Genomic DNA, 8,697 nt, shown 5'->3' with positions numbered 1-8,697 from the left:
GAGAAAAGTTACCAGAGCTAGAGCGTGGAGCAGAACAGGCAGAAGGGCCGAAGTACACTGCTGAGGGTAGCAGTGGGCACAGCAGGAGAGGACTTTGCGCCAAGTGGGACCTTGCTGGTGGCTGGGGATCGAACAGGTGCTGCAGAGGCTACGGGCAGCTTTACAGCATAGAGGTGGGGGGCGGGGAAAGGAGGGCTTGGGGTCAAAATAAGGGGGTTGTAATTGTAAGGGGAATATAAAAATAAAATTTAAATAATAATAATAAAAAAATAAATAGATTGAGAAGAGAAAACAGCAATTATGCAATGTTACAACTGACAATACTTAAGCTGAATTTAATCATTAGGGGAAAAAAGCCAGTGAAAAATTTTGAATGTTTTATTTAAAAAATAGAGAGGGGGCCCTCCCTGGTGGTGCAAGAGGTTAAGCACCACACTATGAAGCTATCTGCAGTCTCTGCAGCATGAGTTTGATCCCCTGGCAGGCCCGGGAGCAACCCACATGGGGCAGCAGACCTCTCCTGTCTCTCCTGCTGCTCCCCTCAGCAGTGTATTTCAGTCTGTCTGCCTGTTCTGTTGACTCTGTCTCCGGTGAATCCTCTCATCACCCTGCACCTCTAGCCTGTACCCCAGCTCTTGTATGCATAAATAAATAAATCTTTAAAAAAATTAAAAATAAAATAATATATTTAAAGTAGTGAAATCCAAAAATCAACAGACTTATTTCAGAAATTTGACTGTAAACATTTAGGAAGAACCTTAAAGACAGAGTCTTTTGTCAGTCAACATGTTTTGTGAAAATAAGAGTCTAATAAGAAGCACGAAAACATATGCAATAGTTAAAATGTTTTCTAATTTGACTGCAGAACTGAGATTACCAGCAGGGGGGAGGGTAGTAGGTGCAAACAAAAGGTGGAAGGGGCCTAATTGACTAGGATGGAGGATTATTGGGGTTAGCACTGGTTATAGATGTGGACTGATAACATATATTTGTGGAGGTGTGAACCTATACCCCTAAAACATATAATGTTGTAAACCAACATGTCCTCAATAAGCATAATTAGAAAAGAGGTTTTTATCCCCTGTCCAACAACCCTTCTGCAAAGTCTAAATACGTTGATATAATTATCTTTTTCCTCAGTTTGGTATCTCTGTGTCAGCCTGGAGATGAAACAAAAACCTTTATTTTTTATTTCTTTAAGGAAAAAGGATTTAAATAAAGGAAGAAATAGGAGCAAGGAAAAATAGAAAGAACGCTGGATAGTTTGAGAAGACAGGATGAACTGGATATACTCAGCAACATAACCCCTTGCTGTTATGTCAATGAAATATTTACCATTCTCACTTGCTTTGATAATCACTGTGGGTCTTTGTGGGTTTTAAATTGGTTTTGCCACTTGTGCCCATTTGTGTTCCCTGGCTTATTTATATCTAAACATTTATCAGTGACTTAAATAATAAATTTTGCTTGATTTGAAAACTTGGACTGTTCTTTCATCAGTCACTTTGTGAATTAAATCAGATTTCAAATGCTACTTAATAGCAACAAAGTCTACTGAGTATTGACTTTAATTAATTTTCTGTCTCTGACTTTGAAAAGCAATCAACAATTAAACTAATTTTAACCTCTTTTGGGGTGTTGGCTCCTTGAAATGTAATCTTATTTCTTGATATATCTTTAAATCTCTTAATGTAATAGCTTAAATCCATTCCTTGTTTTCTAGTGAAAAGAAAGTGTAGGTGGCAATTTTTTTTAATTGGCCTCTCCATCCTGAATGCATCAAGTTGCTGAAATTCTTGATCTAAACTCAAGCGTTTTAGAAACATTAGTTAATTCTTATCTCCTAACTAAACAATACTCGTAATTTTCTGATAGGCTTCAAGGCATGTCTACTAAACCATTAACTTCATTCTTGAGAAGCTTCAGTTTCTGAAATGAGTTTTCACTTCTTCCTCATAAAATAACAGCTTTGTTGGACATGCCACCGGATACTTACACTTTAGCTTTCAACTGGATTATCTTACATCCCAGGAGAAGTGTGTATGGGAACAAATAAATGGAGGTTACTCCAAGGGTCATGGGAAATTTCCCTGGAATACAGAGCAATGTGAGATATGTCTAAGGAAAATATTTAGTTTCATAATTTGGGGAGAGGATTTCATTTAGCACTTTTGGAACATGTGTTTAATCAGCAGGCAGTAAGCTCAGGAAAATAATACTGAAGTTTTAAACTTTCTGTCATTAGATGCTTAGCGCTGGTGGCCAACAGGTTCACAAGCAATGACAGAGCATTGAAGTAACACTTTGCTACCTAGGTTTTGTATCTAAAATTGTCTGGGGATTTTTTTGTTGTTGCTGTTGTTTTCCGTGTCATGCCCAGAATTGGTCACATTATTATCGTTTCCATTTCCTTTAGATTTACAGAACTCTGTGCTGAAAGGGAGCTTTGAGGCTGCTTTGTCCAATTCACCATGATGCTAAGTCTGTGCATTCCCTTGCATTTCCAAATCACCCAGCAAGTAACAGATGCTAAGGGAAATACAGTAAGTGAGCTATAAATTTCTCTGTATTGACTTACCTTGGTCTTGTCAATTTTTTGTAGGTCCCAGTTTTCTGTGAGTCAGGCAAATGGGGTTCTAGACTGAGGCTACCAGGAAATGCATGGTTTTGATATTCAGGGAAGCCTTTTTTACAATTACTATAAGCTATTTCCTATCTAATTTTGCCCTTCATCAAGGCTAATTTCTGGTGCAATTGACAAAATAAAACAGAGCAGTACAAGACATGGTTTGATTCTGGTAGGCCTATCCTGCCTCGGGTCCAGCCAGCTGATAGTGCAGGGCAGACTCAGTGACACAAGCTATTACATAATAGTACACACCTTAGCCATTACTATTTCCCTTTTGACAGACTGTTTCTAAAAAGTGCCAAATTGTGATTTTGGAAATGAGGTGATGCTTGGGTTATCTTTATAGAATTTAAAATGTGGTTTTCGAGCCACTATCTCTTTTAGAACTACATTAATACTATTAAATACTAACCATTGTATCTATGATCTCACAGAAAAGAGGCAGAATTGCAGAGCAATTAAAATCAGAAGTAGAAACAGAATAGATGTATTTGACTCTTGCCTCTACCATTTGTTGACTGTGTTACATGACCTTAAGCAAGTTACTTTAACCTCTTTGTTTCTTTATCTATAATATAGTACAATAAGCATATGTAAATTTTAAAAAAGCATGCAAATTGCTGTAGGAAGTGCTAGCCCATAGTAAGTAAGAAACAAAAATAGGCTGTTATTGTTATTGTTGGAAAAACTGTGATGAGAAGGCCGTCCATGCCAGGGCCAAGGAGGTGGTAAGGAGAGGAGCCCAGGCAGAACTCTTCACCTTTGCTGTACAGGCTAGAGATGCTGCAGCTGTCTCATGGGATTGCTGCACTAGAATCCCCACTTTTTACCTCTAGGCACATAGAGAGGTATAATGACAATAAAATAAATCTAACAAGAGATCTGGAAAGGGATATTCCACAACTTCCTCATAAGACAAGCAGATTCTGGGCCTCCCCAGTGGCGTAGCGGTTGAGCGCTGGGTTGCGAAGCTGCCAGAAGCCTGTGCGGTGCCAGTTCGATCCCCGGCCCACATGGCGCGCAGACCTTTCCTGCCGCCCGCTGCTCCCCTCAGCAGTGTACTTTGGTCCTTCTACCTGCTCTGCTCCCCGCTCTGGCTCTGGTGAATTCTCTCACCCTCCCGCGCTTCTGACTGTGCCCAGTGCTTGTATAAATAAATAAATAAATCTTTAAAAAAAAAAAAAAAAAAAAAGACAAGCCGATTCTGGCACCAGGGAATCAGGAAATAGTCTTTCATCTTTCCTAAATCCTTTGTTTTGCAGTTTGGAGCCGTTTCCTTGTTCCATTTTAATGAAGAGGAAAAGCCCCTACTCACTGGATTCCATAAATGGTGAGTTGGTTGACATGGGTGGGGCGAGAGAGGGTAGTAAATGGAAACACACAACTTGAGCTAGGAGATTTTTATTATGATCCTAGTTTTACCCCAAACTGTTGAGTGAAATCTGAACAAGTCATCTGTCTTCTCATCAGTAGATGATCTTTCAGGTTTAGTTCACCTCCAATATGCCATGATGCTCATAAACATCTTGTTATGTGGTTGCTGCTTTGAAATAGTTTTAGAGATGACTTAAGTGAATCGTTTACTACGGTGCCTGGCTTGTCGTGAAAATCCAATGTGTTTTTTGCTCTCTTTTCTTCTCTCTTCCCCACATTTGCCTCCCTTCACTTTAAGAGAAACACCATTATGATAGACTGTTGTAAATCTTAGATCACTGCAAATTTGACTTAACAATCTTTTAACAATAAACACTGAAAAAGAAATAAGATGTATTCATTGATGATGGGAGCAAAAGGAAGTAAAGGAGCTAATTGTTCTTTGTCCTCATGATTGTAGTGGGGTGAGGGGGTGGGAGAACAGTTCATCAGGATCTACAAGATCATTAATGGTGTTGAAGACTCTTCTTGTTCCAGAACTGCACCATGGCTGGTGCTGGACCCCCATTTTGAGTTGTTTTGATTATTCTTCTGGGAATTTTTTTTTTTTAATCTGACTTCAAAATATACCCCAATAGCAGTCCCACATCCATCTGTAGCAGGCTTCACTCTATATTCATACTCCTTATGTTTAGTTTTTAACCATTAGCTTCTCTCAATTCATTTGTGAGCATGCATGTTGCCCAAATGGTGAAGACAGTGCTTACCTTTAATGAGTGCAATAATTGATTTCCAACAATATGAGATATCAAAATATTTCTTCAGCCAGATTTTGCTGACTGGCACACAACTGTATCTTACTCTTGCCATTTGCACCCCAAACAACATATGTATTCAGAAGTAAAAACATAATATCTTGGAGAAGAATGTCTGCAACGCAGAGCATAGCAGATACCTTAACTTTCCAAGGCAAATAAAAGCAACTGGGGTTAATTAATTACAAACAGAACTTGAAGAAAAATGCTCTACATGAGTAGTTTTCAACCTTGGCTGCATATTGGAAATACCTGAGGAGCGTTACAAAATACAAATACCTGTGTCCTTACGGTTCTGCTGAATGTTATCTGGGTACAGCCTGGGCAATAGTATTTTTTTAAAAACTCTGATGATTCTAATGCATAGTCAGGTTTGAGAGCCACTGTTCTATGTTTGTGTATCTCAAAGATAACTTGAAATATTTGTGTGAGGGTAAAGGCAGCTTTAAGTTTAGTTTCTTCAGTTGCTTCTGAATTGTGCACATAAATACTTATCCCCATAAATTACTAATACAGAATATGACTGAACATGGGAAAACTGAGTCTCCATTAGGGTACACAACATAACAATGGAGATATAAATTTACGTTGCTCTTGTGAAAAACGTGCAGAAATGTGCAGATGCATGTCTAGAGGGAAGCCCCTCTGATCATAGGGATCCCCTCTCCTCCTGTTCTGTCACCCTTCTGTCTTCAAAACTGTGATTCCACATGTCAGTCTGAAATAACTGCTCAAACTCTAATCATCACAACAGGAAAAAATGAAGGGACAATGAATGAAACCTTTGAAGATATTTCCAGGAACTGAAACAGGACAACCCCAGTTCCATTCCTTTAGTATGACTCTTACCTGGGAACAGTTTTGCTCCTCGGGGAATATCTGTCAAAGATATATTTTGTTTATCACAACTGGGATAGTGTGGAGATGGGGCATCTAGAGTGGAGATCCTTGGCATCTAGAGTGTAAAGGCCACACTATATGGTGCTCAGCATTGCAGGATACATGAGACCCACAAAAAATTATCACACCCAAATTGTCAATAGTGGTGATGTCGAGAAAATCTACAAAGTTTAGCTACAACTGGGTCATATATTTATACCCACCTAGAAGGAAAATATAAAATTATAGCCCAAATGCTGAGAGACCGTAGGCTTATTAAAAAATCAGGTCTTCTGTTGCTACCTGAGTGGGACTATTTTCTTGCACTATAACTTCCAACTCTGACCAAATAGGTTTCAGAGCTAAAATTTGTCCTTATCCATGATCTATCCTGCAGACATGAAGCAAAGTAACACCTGGCATCTGCTATCCACTTTTTGAAGCAAGCCCAGCTATTTGCATAAACAGAAATGTTATTTTAATGAGGGTTTTTCTGGCTATTGTTCCTAGGACATTGGGGTTACATTTTAATGAATTAATCTCTCATGAATATTCAGAAAGATCCTGCTGGGCATTGACTACATTAGGGTTACAAAAGAAGGTGCCAGTATTTAATGTGCACTTTGCATTTTCTCTTTCTCCCCCACCCTCCCCTTGGATGGAGATATTCCTTGAGGTAAAAGTGCAGTATCATAGGTATCTACCTCCTGTGGGCTCTTCTGGTGCTTTTATGTATATGATAACACTATAATAGAATAAGGCTAGACCTCTAAGTACAACCAATACATCTCTTTATTTTATGAATGATAAAATCAAACCTTAGAAACAAAGCTTCTAGTCCTACCTCTTTATCAAGGTAAACATGTGATCTTGAACATGTTCCTAACCATCTCTCAGTCTCAATATTTCCATACCTAAGATGAAAGAATTGGAGTAGATGATGTCTTGGGTCCTTCCTAACATTTAAATTATTTCATATCATGTAACTATGATGGTAGGAGTTTCACTGAGACATATGAAAGGAGGAATGAAGGAGCTGAGACTAGAATCTACTTTCTGAATTTAAACTACCTTGAGGATTTTGCCCTTTTGCTTTGGTTTTAAGGTTTATATTGGCTGTCATTTAGTAAGATGGAAATATAAATGCCTTGAGAGGCCAGGCATTCCACAAGATAATGTTTTGTTAAACAATGTTAAGACTGGACCATTCTGAACACTTTTTCAGTTCTGTTTTAACTCAATTCAATTTAAACTCTAGGACAGTAGCAATTCACAGATAATGAATGAAGTTTTCTGAAATTTGGAAGAAAATCCAATGAGATTCTGTCTATAAAGCAATTTTTCTTAAAGTTCATATCTTTTTATAATGACTTTATACATAATTCAAATAAGCTCCTATTTTTTTTAATATTGAGGCAAAATCTAATATCTGATGAGGGTGTACAATCTGGTTTATATAATTAAAAGAAAGAACATCAGGTCACATTCAGAGAAGCTTTCTATTATGTTTTCCTCAGATGGAAAAAGTTTCTCATGGCTAACTCTTTCATGTGATTCACACACTTACGTTTAGCTAGCTTCCTCTCACAAAATGCTTTTCTTTGGAAACTCTCAAAAGTTATGGAGAAGACTTTGCTTTCTGGATTATTGTTTTCCTTGGATTAATATATTATGAATACTGGCTGCATTTGGGAAATGACATCCTACAAATTGTCTTTTCTCCTAACTACACAGCTTCCTTCAAAGAGATGAGGAAGAAAAGGATCATTGCAACAAGGAAGCTGCCAATGACACACAAACATGACAGTGCATTTTCTATACTTCTTGTTAGTTTCCAGAGTGATTTATGTTTTCTACGAAAAAGCCATGTGTCCGGGTTAAGTCTCAATTTTAGATGAAGCTGCTTTAAAAATATACAAATCCTACAACTTTATAGTATTTGACATGTTTTACAGTAAAGAACCCAGGATAATGCTGGCCTTGATTGCATCACAATTTCAATGTTCATTTTATGTTTTCATACATCACATGTCTTATTTCTCAAAGTGTTTTTTTTAATCCCCTAGAGTTTAAACTCTAAAACAAGTTGATAAAAATTACAATGAACAGGTATATTTTTTAACAGGGAGATAAAAATAGGATCTAGATCAAATCAGGGTTTTGGAAAAGTTAGTAAATTTTTAAAGAGCTCTCAGTATATCCAAATATTTTGAAAAGTGAGTTCTTTGGAAGTTGCCATAGCAGCAAGTATTTGAGACTACAAATATCCTTGAGATTATATGTTATGTCAGTGTAGAAATTGTCTTATTATAGAAAATGTCACAGATTTTCAGTTCAACATTACTTGGTAACAGTCACGGCAGGTAAGAAAAATCTGAGAGAGTAGTAGGAAAGGCAGCTTTTGCTAATAATTCCTCATTTAACAGCCTTCCTAGGCAATTTAAAAAGAATGAAATGCATTACTTCGTGCACATTTCTTTCATTTGGAATAACTCTGTTTCTTAGATAGTGATATTCAGCACATATCAATAACCAGGTGTAGGTATCTGCCAAAGATGCAGATTGTGTTTCACATAATATGTCCAATTTTGCTAGACTAGTTTTGTAAACAGAATATGATTACTTATTCAACAGTGATCAGACAAAGTAAAATAGCACAAATGTTCAATGCTACTTCTATGGTGACATCCAGGGAGTCTCCTTCAGGGTTGATTAACTTTACACTGGAATCTAAAATAATTATGACTACACATGCTGGAGAATGAAATGTTCCTGTCAGGCAATGATTACAATAAGTATCAAGTAAGAATTCCAGCCAGGCAATCAGAAATCACCAATTATGCAGAGTGTCTGCAGAGATGATGTTGTTAGCTCATAAAAGTGCTGAACTGAATAACTGGGTAAGATTTTTAAAGGAAGCAGATGGGCCCCTCTTGGCTCCTGATAGTTGACTTAAGGGAGTTTTATACACAAGTTCAAACTGATGATGACCCATGATGA

General features: G+C 37.5%; 1 long non-coding RNA gene across 1 annotated transcript in view; it reads left to right on the top strand.

Moving 5' to 3' along the window:
• Window positions 1–3,897: 3,897 nt before the first annotated feature.
• The window catches only part of LOC129146633 (uncharacterized), a 57,971-nt gene continuing 53,171 nt past the window's right edge, over window positions 3,898–8,697 (top strand). The window contains exon 1 of the long non-coding RNA XR_008553561.1: window positions 3,898–3,959. This is a non-coding gene — a long non-coding RNA (uncharacterized LOC129146633). The remainder of the gene's footprint in view (window positions 3,960–8,697) is intronic.

Source organism: Talpa occidentalis, unplaced genomic scaffold (genome assembly GCF_014898055.3).
Source record: "Talpa occidentalis isolate TD23 unplaced genomic scaffold, MPIMG_talOcc4v2.1 talOcc4.3, whole genome shotgun sequence".
Classification (NCBI taxonomy): domain Eukaryota; kingdom Metazoa; phylum Chordata; class Mammalia; order Eulipotyphla; family Talpidae; genus Talpa; species Talpa occidentalis.
Note: the sequence above shows the minus strand (reverse complement) of the source record. Positions and strands in the feature narration are given on the sequence as shown.